The 16,971-nt window shown below is 36.7% G+C and overlaps 1 long non-coding RNA gene across 2 annotated transcripts; it reads right to left on the bottom strand.

The window, feature by feature from the left end:
• Nucleotides 1-1,610: 1,610 nt before the first annotated feature.
• On the bottom strand, nucleotides 1,611-4,428 carry LOC113339063. Of its 2 annotated transcripts, none has more exons than XR_003354945.1 (6): nucleotides 4,133-4,428; nucleotides 3,621-3,697; nucleotides 3,475-3,525; nucleotides 2,856-2,935; nucleotides 2,551-2,645; nucleotides 1,611-1,828 (listed from the first exon to the last, which is right to left on the bottom strand). It is a non-coding gene; the product is annotated as an uncharacterized LOC113339063 (long non-coding RNA). The 2 variants fall into 2 exon arrangements; XR_003354944.1 differs by having other exon boundaries at nucleotides 3,621-3,687.
• Nucleotides 4,429-16,971: the final 12,543 nt, after the last annotated feature.

The raw sequence follows: 16,971 nt of genomic DNA, 5'->3' as shown, positions 1-16,971 counted from the left end.
ACTTCACTGAAATATTATTAAAAAAATCGAAAAAGCTAATACAATTCAGACAAATACTTAAATAGGTATGCAAGAAAATAAAATAAAAAAAGGCTCGAACAAATATAAACTTCAGTGGGCAAAAAATTCATCTTAGTATTCTTCCATCTCATCTTTGTCCTGATCGTAAGCACTTGTACCTGCTTTTTGTCCTAGATGTAAACGGCGAGCTACACATGATCAGACTTATAATCTTTCAAGACCGCAAATTTTTTTGATCTATTTTCTAGATGTCGGACTCGAAAAAAGGTACACCGTAAAAATATATCCCGTCCATCAAATAGCCAAAGCATCTTCTAGATTGTTACCCTAGAAATTATTATGTAAATAATTGACATATTTTTATTTTGTAAACATATATTAAAGACTTAAATACCTAGACAAATAAAGCTCCCACGTGAACAATGAGGAAACCCTCACTTCTTGTCGGCCGAAATAAATCTTTTGTGATTTTTGTGAAAGGGAGGTTTTGGTGAGGACACTTGGAAACTTATGATTGGTTTATAAATTAAAAACTCAAAAGGAAAACATAACTTACCGTGTTTGGATTTTATGGAAGTCCAAGTTCAATTCGAAAGTCAAGTACCTACTATATAAGGACTATTTTTTTCACTTTAATACATTAAGGAAATATATATATGAAAAAAAAAACATATTTTCAATTCATGCTTCTAACCATCTTAAAAACTACATGACTCATTTCAGCTTCAGAAACGTCATGTCGCTCATTATTTTGTGTTTACTTTACGAAGAAAGGAGTTACTACGTCCATGACTAGGATATGACCCGTGCCGTAACGGCACGGGTTTGGTTTGGTCTTGTGTTGGAAATAGAGATTTCTGATTTTACTTATTGAGCATGACCTAAATTTACTTATTAAATTGACTTAACCTCTGTTTCTATTATTTTTGTATCCCGTTCTAAATTGATGCTTTAATTTGGGCCTAATATCAACTGCTTTACTGTTGTGTTACATCTGAATGTGATTTTATTAATTTCTTTAGTGGGTTTTTTTTGTAAGGTTCAAGATATTTCATTCCCTATGTTTAGAATGATAAAGTCTAAGTTAGGAATGCGCTCTTCACTTTTGCATCCTCACTTTCACCACTACTCTCCTGTCTCGCCCACCTATTTGGTAGTACAGTAATTGCAGCCAACCATCCCGCCATTGCATTGTGGCATATGTTAAATCCGAGCTTTATCTGCTCCATTGCATTGTGGCATATGTTAAATCCGCAGGTTTACCTGTGAAAATTTTCACACATCACCTGGTTATATGGCGGTTTTGTGTTTCATATAGGGAGATGGTAGACATAATCTAATTTCGAATCTACATGTAACATATCGTTTTGAATCTCTTTTTAAATAAGTTTATTTTATGATTCGCTCCTCTGTAGTCTCTATAGCCCAAAAGGTCCTTATCTAGGTTAAAACTAAAAAAACATTTGGCTTGAAGATAAAACACGCAAGAAAACCTATTATTGGTACAGTTGAAACATGCATGAAGGCATTGATAAAGCGAGGAAGTATGGATGAAGTTACTAAAGAAACAATTGGTTTTCACATCCAACTTGGTTTGAAAATGTTATACATTTTGATATGTATTTTGAACAATAAAAACTGGTGTATATGTTCCAAAATTAAGCAAGAGTTCTCAAACCCTTTTCACCACAGAAGGCTCATTGATGCACTTTCCAAAGTGTATATAGCCTATATATATGATGTTCATGTACATTTTCCTATATGAAGTCCATCTGCACACCATCTTCCACTTTCATATCTCTTGAGTCTGTAAAAACCGTAAGATGAGTCTATACATGTAAACAAAAAACCTCTTATCCACTCATATCCAACCAATTACAACATTGTCGTTTTATATGTATACAAATTGAACAAAATGATTTCAGTAACTCCGCAATCCTTGTTGATAAAGAAATCCGAATTTCTAAGCACCACATAACGATAAAAATATGAACAAACAAAAAGGCAACATAAACCAATTTTCAACAATGATGAAATCATACAAAGGCATTTTCATCAACATGATCTATTCAGACTCATTCCTGATTCATAACCTAACAGTAGATGACAGTAGTACAAAAGAAAAACTGATGATTTTCCATGAAAAAAAATTCGACGCGGTGCAAAAAATTAAGAGTAATTGTACACCCAAATATAAATGCTTAGAAAGGAGGGTTGTACAGCAAAAAGAAATGAGATGAGATGACATGAAGTATAACTGCAAACCGCTACCAAAAAGGGAAAGTGAGGGGCTTAAAATTCCTTCAATGTTATCACCAATTGGTGCTAATGAAAATGGGACCATGAGATTATGTTACAAATATGAGTAGAAAAACCTCTAATGGCATCACCTACGGGTGCTAATGAATAATGTATCCCATGTTCAATGTTTACAGCAAGAAGACAAAACCCAACACAACCTATCAATGTTGCCAATAATGTTGTCACATCATGATATTAAGTTGTTAAACAAAAACAAACAACACTTACATATCGATCAAGCACCTCTGCAACTTTCCAATATTCTTCAGCTGTACACATTGAAGGATGACAGGATCCATAATCGCCAACTTCAATCAACATATCTATTGCAAACGACATAAATTGATTAAACTTACAAAACAACATAACCCCGCAATTAACATATTCCAAATTTTGTAGCTAACAGAAACTAATGAATGACAAAATGTGAATCAAATATCATTAGCTTACATTATTTGGACGATACAAAAGTTTTCATTCCCCAGTAAAGATAGTAAACATTGAAAATCTTAAAACCAAAATGAAAGTTTTACCAAAGAGTTGATCCAGGATAGAAAGCTCCCTACTTTATCCATGAGCTGGTTCAAACTGTTTAATGTGCTTTCTTTTGTATCTGTTAATCAATGTGGAGACCTATCAATAAATAAGTATTTGGCAAATGTTCTAGAGATAGTTTTCTATTGCTGAAATATAGAAGCTGGCCACCACTGAGGCACATGTGATATAATTTAAGATAGTCTTCTATTATTAATGGATTTGAAGATAATAATACAAACAAATAGGATGACCAAATCAGATCAATTTCAAAATCAATTGGGATGAATACGAAACTTATGAAATAATAAGTGGAATCGCCAAAGAGAAACACTGAAATATTACATGGATGGATACACAAAATGTCTTAGCCAAAAAAAGCACAGAGTAATGAGTATAATTTACACCTAAAAGCGATGTGAACACCCATCCGTATTAAGAATTTGTCATATTAATTAGATCAATTGATACTATATCAATCTTTCCTTGCAGTTCTTACACCTCAGAAATCCCAAATAAAAAATTTAATTATAAATTATGTTAAGTGGTAGATTATCTGCTACCTCAACGGGATTAGCTCCTAAACCGAAGTATAAAAAGAACATGCACCAAACTTACATTTTCTCGATCGATACGCCGAGCATCAGGGCACATCAAGAAATGTACATCCTTCCAGAATGAAGAACAAAAGGAAAAATTCAGACTTAGATAATGTTTGTGCGCAAATTCTAAAGAGTGAGATAGGGAAAGGAATATAGTCTAACCTTGTTGTTCTATCGAAACACATGGTGACTATGATGTAGAGTCAAGCACAGGTGGCAGCACTTCCATCTGAACATTCCTAAAAGATAATACTATCACAATTCATGAACTCAAAGAAAATCAAGGAAAACCGAGTAACTTTACAAATTACTCGTTGGCATGGATGGTAATGCTTTTTCCACAGGCTGTCAATTTTTATTGTTACAATTCAAAATGAAATCTAAATAAGAAACTAATGTAAAGACATAGTGAAGAAAATAATAAGGATGAACTAACAAAAGAAAATCTAAGAATCATCAACATTCAGAGATGCTGGAAATAGATACATTAAATACATAGTCATTTACCGAGCAAAATTTTTTTTTAAAAAAAATACATAGTCATAAATTGATAACCCTAGAGATTAAAAGCTATATGAAATCGACGAACCCAAACCTTCTGTAGAATGAAAGATCAATTAGAAATTAAATGAAAATCGAGCAAAAGAAAGAAAAAAAAAAAGGAGAGTATGTACCTGGTCAACAAATAGATCCGGTAAATAGTTCAAAAAAATCCAGTAAAAGAAACATGAAAGTAGAATTAGAGCTTGGCAGGTTCCAACATCCAAATTGAATCTGTAGTTTGAGAGAGGAAAATAAAGTCTCTGATAGTCTTCATCATAATCTATCTAAAGAGAAAGGAGAAGAGAAACGGCTATCCCATTGAATGGCAAAATTTATCAGTAATTGATTTACATTTATTGGCAAGGAGAAGAGAAACGCATGCGTTACTGAATGTGAAGAGGAAAAAGAGGAAGAGTGTAGTTTAGGGCGTTATGAGTGAAATGGTGTATTCGATGGCTCAGTCATGACCGTCCTTTATATAGCCAAAATGTAGATCTATCCATTGGGTAAACCAACATATATCTTCATCATATATGGCAAAACAGACGGTACCGGCCCAATCTGGGTCGTCGTTTATGTACCCGAAATATAGGTAACCGTCGATGTGGAAAAACACCATTGTCCCTTACAATATAGATAAATGTTTTATAATTGATTTACATTTATTGGCAAGGAGAAGAGAAACGCATGCTTTACTGAATGTGAAGGGGAAAAAGAGGAAGAGTGTAGTTTAGGGCGTTAATCTACCTTGGCACTATCAAAACGTTATCAATAAAGATGCTTTTATCGTCGGGGCTAAGATGTACTTTATGAGTGAAATGGTGTATTCGGTGGCTCAATCATGACCGTCCTTTATACAGCCAAAATGTAGATCTATCCATTGGGTAAAACAACATATATCTTCATCATATATGGCAAAACAGACGGTACCGGCCCAATCTGGGTCGTCGTTTATGTACCCGAAATATAGGTAACCGTCGATGTGGAAAAACACCATTGTCCCTTATAATATAGATAAATGTTTTATAATTGATTTACATTTATTGGCAAGGAGAAGAGAAACGCATGCTTTACTGAATGTGAAGGGGAAAAAGAGGAAGAGTGTAGTTTAGGGCGTTAATCTACCTTGGCACTATCAAAACGTTATCAATAAAGATGCTTTTATCGTCGGGGCTAAGATGTACTTTATGAGTGAAATGGTGTATTCGGTGGCTCAATCATGACCGTCCTCTATATAGCCAAAATGTAGATCTATCCATTGGGTAAAACACATATATCTTCATCATATATGACAAAACATATGGTATCGGCTCAATCTGGACTGTCATTTATGTACTCGAAATGTAGGTAACCGTCGATGTGGGAAAACACCATTATCCCTTATAATATAGATATATACCATCTTTAAAATTTATTCATTCAACTTCTTGATATTTTTCGTAAGCATTTGATACCTCCATAACTATTATATTATGTGATTGATTCAGGTATTTTGTCAGGGTATAATGGATATTTAGTAGTGGTTTTCTCCGATAATGGCCTTTTTTTCGTTTTTTTTTCTTTTTTACACAAACCTAAAAGTATCTTCACATATAAAAAATCAAACCAAGCATGAATTTTAACTAAAATTAAAAAATTAAGAGAAAATTGAGAAAATAAAGTCAAAAATAAAGTAGGAACAAAGTAAAGATAATTAATAATGACAAACTTGTCATAATTAAAATCAATTGAAATATCGTCTAGTTCACTAAATTCCCATTTAGAGGGTTTTCGTCGTCCTTGTTAACCAATCGTGATACATGTTTATCGGTGAAGTGCACTCTGAGATTTCCTATGACAGGCCTATGATATCTAGTTTAGTGAAATTATATTTATAAAATGGACTATTTTGTGCATCTGCATCTCTAATAACACAGACCTATAAAGTCTTGTTCAGAAAAATTACATTTATCAAATGAAAAATTAGTAACCACTGTTGGTTATACACGTTTTCCGGTGACGCATAATTTTAGACTTCCGGCTCCAGGTATGTGCATGTGGTCATACCTAGTCAAAATGGTGAGATCTTTCGTTAAGATACTTACATCTACTTCAAGCATGTCTACAAAATAAGGTTGCTTCTTTTATACTTGGATGGATAGCTTACACATTGCTTGGGAATTGAGATATATAAACCATACATGTCATTTGTGTCGTGCTCATGCATGTAAAGCCGATTAATATAGTTTCAAAGTTGTGCCTGATATGTATATGTACGGAAGTGATGCACTCATGGATCCCGCGGTGTGTACCACAAGAGAGAAAAGTGGAGAAACCTAAAGACCGTACAGTTTTGCAGGGGGTGGGTTTAGTGTGGGAACTACCCCCTCTCTCTTACACCCTCATTTTCGGTATGGCTCGTGGGATTCGATCCATGGGATATAAAACATTTTCGATATATGTATGACACAATTTGATTGAAAAGAAGTTTTAAACAGAGAGCTCAAAAATAGGCAGGTAAACAGAGCGGAAAAAACAAAGAAATCAGTGACTTTAATATATTAGAGAACCATTGAGTGGCCTGGTGGTAGGAGGTAATTGTTCAATCCCTGGATCTTGTAATCGTTAATGGTATTGCTAATAGTATTTAGATATCACTTACTAACCACCGTACTAACCCATCAAAAAAAGAGCGAAAAATAAAAAAATTAGCGACTTTAATGCAGAAGATACATCTTAGTTAATGCAACAAAGAGATAATAAAGAATGGACGCATTCACACGCGTGTACTTACTAAATTTATCTTCTTTTTTTCTTAGGTCAAGCACTATGGTGCATATTTTCCCTTCCCTATCCTCTAAACTTAGGGAAAAATCTAAAAAACCATCTCATATGGTCTCTCATATCCTATGGTCTTCCATATCCCTACTTAGAAGGGATATCTTTTCCCTACATTTCAAAGTGGAAAAATATAAAAGACCATCTCGTATGGTCTCTCATATCCTATGGTCTCCCATATCCCCATTTAGAAGGGATATCCTTTCCTTACATTTCAAAGTGGTGATCCAAACAGTAGGGGAAGGAAAATACACGGATACTCAGTTTCCGTGTGTGATTTTAAACGGATACTGAGTATCATTTTGAGAATTTTTAGTTTTTCTCTTGTTTTTCAATTTTAACTCTTTTATTTCCTATTATATCTCTATTTTTTTCTCTTCAAAATTTTTTCCAACATAAATAATAGTTATCTAACCCCGTGGAGATAAAATTTGGAGAAAAAAAGGAGGAAACTTAAGTAGGGAAGAGATATGAGTGACCATAGTGCTAGCGTTACAGAAATTTTGGAAACAAATTTTCATATGTTGTATTTTGCAGATACCTAGAGTGATTATTTTAATCAAGAAAAACACTTAAATAGCTAGTTGTTGCACAATCTCAAACAATAAACAATCGATGCCAAAAATTCAAAATCATAAAATTTTGAATGAATAATAAGCAGAAGTAACAAACAATGTTATTTTATAATCATCAACTCCTTTACAATTGGTTCAGCATTCAAAGAAAGAACCGAGAGCAACAGAAAGAAACTCAAATATACTGGTGCAAGTTGAAGCTAGTAATCTGATGTGATTTCAAATTGAGTTGTAGTAAAAAGTTCGTTGATCCTTGTGAAAGCAACAGATTTTAGATTTACTTTTTAAAACTAAAAATATAGCAAACTTAAATAAAAGTGATATGAAAAATATGGAGAAGACCGGGGAGATGGAATCCACTATTTACCAAAATCAAAGTGATTTATATTCTCTAATTATAATCATGCAAATCATGCATTCAAATTGATTCTTAATATTGCAATAGTTGATTTTTTAGAAATAACAATTGTAGATCTAAAGTATGGGACATCAAAACCCTAGGCTAGCATGCTCCACCAATTGAAATGACAATTGTTTAACAAAAACCTTTAATCAATTTATTTATCTAGGCAAATAATCATATAATAATTACATAAATTAGAATTTACCACTTTTCATTGGTGAAATAACTTCCTCCTTCGCCCCAGAGGATGGGTTTAGCTCATCATTGTGTAAACACGCTCAAAATATTTGTTCATTGCTTCAAAAATTGTTTACAAAGATGACATGGAGAGAAAATATTAAAAAACCGGGTTTACAACAGTTATAAGTGTTACAAACTGAAAAGAACGATGGAACAGAGTACTGTCGCTGATTCTCGACCCTCGCCTGTGTGTCGTTTCCACTGTTGAGAAACGACTGCTGTTGCGCGCCTAATGTTCTTGGTGTTCTTCACAGCAGCATAAATGGTGATTCTTCTGCAACTCGACTTTCACAGCTCTGTGATCTCCCCCAAACTCTCTGTCCCCCTCTATGCTACCCCAAGTCGTATTTATACTCAACATGGCCAAGAATAACCCCTCATTACTCCTCGAAATCTCCCATTATACGGCAGTGAAGAAAAATGTTTGCGGGAATATTTTCTTCCCTGATTTGCCTTCTCATGCGTCTGCAGATGTGTAACACACTCCAAAAAGATTCTACACGCACCAGATAACATCAAACACGCCTCTACCACAAGATAACTTCCGAAAATAACGAGAAGTCCCGAGAATATTTCACAAAAAATATATGGTCCCTGTTTTCTTCAGATGAGAGAATCGACCTTCCGTTTCTGAATCAAATGCAGTGATCACCCCTGTTTTAGTGTAACAGATCAATACCAATCCAGTTCAAGCCAAGAATCTCACCAAATATCTTCATCAATCTTCACAGATTAAATGCAGGAAAACACGAGTTTTTCTTCACTCCCTGTTTTGCTTCCAAATGATTATCCAGCCCAATTGGATCGATTCCAGCGACCATATCATTCCTTTTTGGTCCAAACAGGCCCGAATCAACCAAAACCAGTGGTCAAGTCTCACTGAAACTTGTCAAAATTCCTAACAGAGTTTCCGCAGGAAGAAAACTCGAGAACCTGTTCAAGCATTAAATCCACCATTCTGGCCAATTCTGGTCCAAAATACGACCATTACCAGCTCTGTTAATCCAAAAGAAACAAACCCAATGAGTTTGGGCCCTTGGATCTCCCTAGAACATGATTAAAATTCGAACCCTAATTCTGCCAGTTCAAGAACCAGTTTCCCGCCACTTTCCCTTTCAATCTGTTTGCTTCAAATCACCATTCTAGACAATGGTGATCCAATCTATCGATCATACCAGACCTGTTTAGGCTTAAGAAAGATACCTATTCAATTTCAGCGCTTTAGTCTCGATGAATCCGCTTCAATTATCAAACCCTAAATCTGCAACCATTTTCCCGCCAAAATTCAAAATTCAAACGAAGAAGATGACTGCCCCTTATCCATTCCGGGAGTGCGAATAGCAGATGGGTGCTGAGGACAAATTTGGGTGCTGGGGATGAATTTACGCTACGCATAACCTTGGGTGCCCCTTAGCCATCTGGTAGGCATTTAAAGATGTGGAAATAAGATGAATGAAAATGGATGCCTACAGTAATACCTGCAAGTGCACAGGGTCAAATTGTAGTAATGTGTGCAAGACAGGGTCATTCCACAGGGACTTGGGGTGTATTGAAGCATTCATAAGCTATCAATGGGTGCAAAGCACTATGACAGTGAGCAAGGCAAAGATGGGAAAACAGTTAACAAAGCAAAGCAAATGACATGAAATTTAAGAACCAAAACAGCAAAGCAATAAGGCAAAACAGTTAAGAACCAAGGCTGTAATCCAAGGGCATGGAGGAGTTTGTGCACTGATTTCCACCTTGTGTCCTAATCAAGCAATGCAATTCTAGGTTGAGTTGAAGACCTTGAGCATATATTAGAATGGGAGGAAAATCAGCTTGCTCACTGATATGCCCCTAGTATTGACTGTCTTTTGACAGCACAGTCAATCACAGACATACCAGAGCACTGATTACTTCCCATTGCTCAAGCAAAACAGGCATCAAGATCACTATCCTAGCAATACATCAATCAACAGTGCACTAGGCTTCATCTGAGCCCTAACTGAAGAACTAGAACATGTTTAACACATTAAATAACTGGAATTGAAACATTGAACATAAACAGAGCATTGAACTGAACATAAACAAACACAGAAGACATAAAACAAAAACATGAACTGAATTGAAACTAAATAAGAGCAACTGAACTGAAACTAAACAAGAGTAATGGAATAAACATGAACTGAAACTAAATAAGAGCAATGGAATAAACATGAACTGAAACTAAATAGAATTGAAACATGGAATAAAAACAAAGACAGTTGAAAATTAAACACTAACCCTTGAGACACTGGCTATTCCAGTGCTCTTGGGTGACACACTGGCTAATCCAGGCATATTTACAACACCCACACACCCCTCTATTTATACCCAGAAACCCAATTAGGGTTCATACACTATTTCTCCCCAAATCCCCAAATCAGTAAAGTTAGGGTTTTGAAATATCACCAAATTTGATGGGATAACTGCTCCATCTCGTCGACCCACTCTTCTTCTGCCTCTCCTGGTCCATCTCCATGCTTCAATTGCTTCTATAGACTCACCTATTTTATCAATTTCTCACCTAGGGTTTCAGTGAGATGAGAGATGAGAAATTGATGAAATAGATGGCTAGAGAGATAGGGGAAATGATGGTTTTCGGTAGGTGATAGCCATGATGGCTTTTGGTGGGGGTTGTGGTGGTTGAGGCAGTGGAGTTGGCGGATTTGGTGGTGAAGGTGAGGCTGTTGCAGACGGAGTGTAGAAGATGGAGTCGATGGAGAAGAGATTAGGTGTTGTTTGGTTTAGGGTATAGGTGTTTGGTACTCAGGTGTTGAGCAGGTGGAGAGAATCTTGATGATCAGCGAAGATAAAACGTTGGATGCAAAGATGATGGATTGATCCAACGGCGAGATGGGAAGGAAGCGAGGAGCGACCGTTGGATGCGAAAGTACAACGAAACTGACGACTCAAGATGAAGTTAGGTGCTGTAGTGTTAGACAGGAGCTTTAGACTTCGATGCACGACGATGAAGCGACCGTAGGATGCTGAGATGATCCAATCTGACGGCTGAAGATGAAGGCGGGTATGGATATTGGAAATGGGTTTGGGTGAGGGTTTTGGGCCTTGGGTATGCCAAGACCATATCTTCTTTAAGAACAATTCTTCCTCTTCAAGCCCACTTCTAGCCTTTTGGTCTTGTGCACAACATTCTTCGCGGCTTCCTTGTGTAACTCCTCCCGACTTTTCATTACTTTTCTTCTCTTTTCGCTCCGCAATTCATCCAAACTTTATTTACAACCTAAAAATGCAAAATTAATTAATAAAAATATTTATTCTTGAAAACAAAGAAAATACAGAATATGGGATAAAATGTAGAATTAATGCACAAGAGATGAGTTAAATGCCAAGAAAAATATATAGAAATATGCACTTTTTAGCACTCATCAAATACCCCCAAACCTGAATTTTACTTGTCCTCAAGTAAAACAAAACTAAGGAAATCCTACCTATACCACTGTCGCTGGTCTCTCGAATGCATTTAGCGTATGCACTAAGCCTTTTAAACCACTAAGTGTCCCTAGTGGACGAGTGAAGTCTCGTGAAGGTTTGCTTAGAACGTACCTACAAAGTTCTAGGTCAAAATATAAGCTCAGATTCCATCAAATGTGACATGTGCAAGTCAGTTTAAGCTCACAGCAAAATGGAGATGTCAATCTAGCTATCAAAGGCACAATCCTAGCACTGATAACAAATAAAGACATGTGATAAGAGTGTAAAGTGTATCTACACATGTGTAAAGAAAGATCAGATGTTATGACTACTAATCACCAAGAGATAGTTTCTCAGGCTAAGAACCGAGGTAGAAATCTAGCTAGCTGTCCGGACTTTACGAGAATTGTGAATGAGTTGGAGGTATTTCACAATTACTCGCGTTGTACATCAATGGCATACACCCTCCTTGCTTATTACAATGAAACAACAAAATGACTATTTACATGACTCTTATTTACATTGACTACTCTCTTTTTATTTTTGGAACAAGAGAGAACTATTGTCTTTAACATGACAAAACATGGAATAAATAAATACTTGATTGATTTTTTTTATTTTTTTTATTTTTATTTTTATTTTTTTATTATTTTTTTATCTTTTTATTTATTTTTTTTTTTTTCAAGAAAAAAACTTTGATCTTTACAACATAGTGACACTTTTGATACATGAACAAAAAGAAAAACATAATTACATGACTCTTAGCAAGAGGTGACCCTTATCGAATGCATCCGGTCAAATTCTATGGTTGCTTTTCTTAACGTATCCTCCAACTTCTATCCCAGCCAACCAAAGAACAAGCTAGTCAAGTCTCATTCAGTATTCTAAAGTGATTGTCAATCGTGACTTCCTATCAAACACCTTGAATATCGAGGCTATACATGTATTGGTAGATCGTGCGCGTGCAAGTTTCTTATCACTATGTGAATTGTGCTAGAATCAGGGTGCCTAAATATCTAGACTAAGACTCCTAAAAATTACATATTTGCACAAGAGTCAACATTTCAAGGTAAATGAGCTCCATTTTTATGTTTTTTTTTTCTTCAATTTTTCAATTTTTTTGGAATTTTTCAATTTTTTCAAAAAGATGGAGTTTTGTTTTCAATTATGGCATATTATCGTGGTATCTACTCTGTACCCCCAAACCTAAACTAAACATTGTCCTCAATGTTTCAAAAGATGTAAAGAATTATAATACAACATATGGAGAGGATTATGCTGAGTAGAGAAAAAGGAAAGAGAATACCCGATTTCGGCGAAAGCAAAATTAGAACTCCATTATTCAAGGCAAAAATCCAACATTTTTTTAGCCGAGATCATATTGGATTAGCACTATATATACAAAAGAAACAAAAGATTTAACTAAGAAACTATCTACAAGAAAATTTGGTTTTTAATGGGATTGGACTTTTGGGAAAAATTTGGTTTTGTCGGGAGACATTTGGTAACTTTTGGTTATTTAAAGGGAGCAAAGAGATTTGTGTTTCTTGGGAATTTTGGAAAAGAAATTTGGTTTTTTATGGGATGAGGAAAAATTTTGGTTTTTTTAAAGGGAGCAAAGCCTTTTGGTTTTTAATGGGTTAAAGAAAAAACTTTTGGTTTAAATGGGATGAAGAAACCTTGGTTTCTATTCGGGAAAAAGCCCAGATAATGGGTAGATCTTTTAGTGCTTTTGGAGAGGCCCAGCTGTGAGTTTTGAAGAAGAAGCCCAGCCGACATTTTTGAAAAATAGGCCCACTGCTCGCGTGTAAAGCTCACTGTTGGTTTTTGGAATTTTGAAATTTTGGCCCACTTGAACTTTGGTTCAGGCCCACAGTTCAGAAACAAGCCCAGGTAACAATTTGAAATTTGGGCTCTTAAATAGCCAAAGGTCGAGGCCCAACTGGGCTTTTGAAAACGTTTTCTGTTTTTGGGTCAAGCCCACAGTGTAAATGTTTTGTTTTCAAATGGATGTTAAGCCCACAGTCCCAGAAATTTTAGTTGGGATTTGGCTAGCTACTAACTAAAATATGAGGCCCAACTGGGCTTTTGAAAGTTCAGTTTTCTTTAATTTAAACAACATGCCCAAATCAATCTAAAACCACAAGCCCACAAGAAATTAAACCAACAAGCCCACAAGAAATTAATTACAAACCCAACAGAAAAATGGAAAAAATTATTACAAGCCCACAAATTAAAAATGGAAGCCCACAGGTTGGGTTCTCTTAATGGGTTTAGGCTTACTTGCTTAAGCACAGCCCAGCTGCTCAGTTTGGTTGCAAAAGCCCAGTTGGGCTTTGGATCATCCTAAGCTTTGGCTTCAATACTCAAGGCCCAGTTGGGCTTGGTTCAAATCAGTTCACTCCACAAGCCCAGTTGGGATTTATCTTACACCAGCTGCAGCAGCTTCAGCAGGGACTCAGCAGCAGCAGCAGGGAGCAGCAACAGGAAGCAGCAGCAGCAGCACAGGCTCAGCACCAGCAGCAACAGGAGCACAGCAGCAGCAACAACAACAATAGCAGCAGCACCAGGCAGCACAGGTAGGCTGCAACAACAGGAAGAGCACCAGAGGCTCAGCACCAGCAGCAGCAAGCGCAGCAGAGCAGCACAACAGTAGTTGGCAACAGCAGCAGCAACAGGCAGCAGCAGCAACACAGTTCAGCAGCACCAGAAGATGGTACCTGCTGGCTCAAAGCAGAAAGTGAGTAAAGATGCAAGCTATGATGCAGGAATGTAAGTGAACAATATGCAAATGAGTATGCAATGCAGGGAAAGATGCAAATGCAATGAACTATGATGCAAATATGAAGATGAAAGTGAATGCAACAAAACAGCAAAGAACAAATCAACACACAGCGCCAAGTCCCCGGCAACGGCGCCAAAAACTTGGTAGGCATTTAAAGATGTGGAAATAAGATGAATGAGAATGGATGCCTACAGTGATACCTGCAAGTGCACAGGGTCAAATTGTAGTAATGTGTGCAAGACAGGGTCATTCCACAGGGACTTGGGGTGTATTGAAGCATTCCTAAGCTATCAATGGGTGCAAAGCACTATGGCAGTGAGCAAGGCAAAGATGGGAAAACAGTTAACAAAGCAAAGCAAATGACATGAAATTTAAGAACCAAAACAGCAAAGCAATAAGGCAAAACAGTTAAGAACCAAGGCTGTAAGCCAAGGGCAGGGAGGAGTTTGTGCACTGATTTCCACCTTGTGTCCTAATCAAGCAATGCAATTCTAGGTTGAGTTGAAGACCTTGAGCATATATTAGAATGGGAGGAAAATCAGCTTGCTCACTGATATGCCCCTAGTATTGACTGTCTTTTGACAGCACAGTCAATCACAGACATACCAGAGCACTGATTACTTCCCATTGCTCAAGCAAAACAGGCATCAAGATCACTATCCTAGCAATACATCAATCAATAGTGCACTAGGCTTCATCTGAGCCCTAACTGAAGAACTAGAACATGTTTAACACATTAAATAACTGGAATTGAAACATTGAACATAAACAGAGCATTGAACTGAACATAAACAAACACAGAAGACATAAAACAAAAACATGAACTGAATTGAAACTAAATAAGAGCAACTGAACTGAAACTAAACAAGAGTAATGGAATAAACATGAACTGAAACTAAATAAGAGCAATGGAATAAACATGAACTGAAACTAAATAGAATTGAAACATGGAATAAAAACAAAGACAGTTGAAAATTAAACACTAACCCTTGAGACACTGGCTATTCCAGTGCTCTTGGGTGACACACTGGCTAATCCAGGCATATTTACAACACCCACACACCCCTCTATTTATACCCAGAAACCCAATTAGGGTTCATACACTATTTCTCCCCAAATCCCCAAATCAGTAAAGTTAGGGTTTTGAAATATCACCAAATTTGATGGGATAACTGCTCCATCTCGTCGACCCATGATGAGTGCCAAATATTGTATAATTTTATCCCTTTTTGTTGGAATTTAACTCATCTTTTGTGCAGTAATTCTATATTTTATCCCATATTCTGTATTTTCATTGTTTTCAAGAATAAATATTTTTCTTACTTAATATTGCATTTTTAGGTAATAAATAATGTCTGGATGACTTGCGGAGCGGAAAAGAGCTGAAGAGTGGTGAAAAGCCGGAAGAAATTACGCAAGGAAGCCGCAAAGAATGGTGCGCACAAGACCAAAAAGCTAGGAATGGGCTCAAGAAGGAAGAATTGTTCTTAAAGAAGATACGGGCTTGGCATACCCAAGGCCCAAAACCCTTACCCAAACCCATTTTCTATATCCATACCCGCTTCCATTCTCAGCCGTTAGATGGGATTACATCGAAATCCAATGGTCGCTTCAGTAGAGTGCATCAAAATCCGAGGTTCTTGTCAAACACCATAGTGCTTAAATTCCAAGCCTTCAGATTAGATTGCATTTGAATCCTACGGTCGCTCCTATGCATGTGCATCAAATATCGATACTTCCGCTAAACACTACAGCACCTAACCTCGATCTTCGCCGTTAACTTTGTTGTATCAAGACATCCGACGGTCGCTACCAGCCTCTTCAGGGGTAGCCATCCGATTCACCTACCAGCTTCGCATCCAGTGACTCAGATTCGCCAAAATCGAACTTTGATATCCCGCCTCACACACTAGCAACCTATACCTATTAACCTAAAAACATCGACCATTCTTCTGTTCTCTTCTCTTTCTTCTTCTCCCTCTTTCTCCCCTACCCCGACAGTTGAAGAACCACCACCACCTTCTCCACCTGCTCTGACTCCATCACCTCCTCTACCTGTCTCACATCATCCCTAAACTACCAACCCATCATCACCCCCTAACTATCTAGCCCCCCATTCCCTCAATCTCTCACGTTTCTTCCCTGAAACCCTAAGCGTGAGAGGTTGATGAAGTAGGTGACCTAGAGATGAAATTGAAGCATGGGAATTACGCAAGGGAAGCAGAAGAAGTATGGGTCGAAGATGGAATTGTCTCATTACAGTTGGTGAGGTAAAAATCCTAAACCCTAGTTCACAGTCAATTTGGGGAAAATTATAAAAACCCTGATTATTGTTGAGAAGAGTATAGAGAAGATAGAGTGGGTGAAATAGGGTAGGTAATTAAACCCAATTACTGTTTAATTTGGGAATTTGTGTGATTTTGGAAAACCCTAATTCTTGGGGAATTTGGGGATTGTCTGTAAGCTATAAATAGAGCTGGGTGTTGTGTGTTGCAAAACTTATGCCTGGATTAGCCAGAGCTTCACCCAAGAGGACTGGACTAGCCAGTTCCTCAACTGTTGGTTCATTTGTTTTGTAAATTTTCAGTCATGTTTTGTTTGAATTTGCTCTTATTATCATATGTGATGAATGTTAATGTTGTTTATATGTTGAGCATGAGCTAAATTGTTGCAGCTGAGGTTTAGATGAAACCT

The sequence above is a fragment of the Papaver somniferum genome, unplaced genomic scaffold (genome assembly GCF_003573695.1).
Source record: "Papaver somniferum cultivar HN1 unplaced genomic scaffold, ASM357369v1 unplaced-scaffold_19, whole genome shotgun sequence".
Taxonomy (NCBI): domain Eukaryota; kingdom Viridiplantae; phylum Streptophyta; class Magnoliopsida; order Ranunculales; family Papaveraceae; genus Papaver; species Papaver somniferum.
The sequence above is the reverse complement of the archived record's forward strand: the minus strand, read 5'-3'. Positions and strand labels throughout refer to the sequence as shown.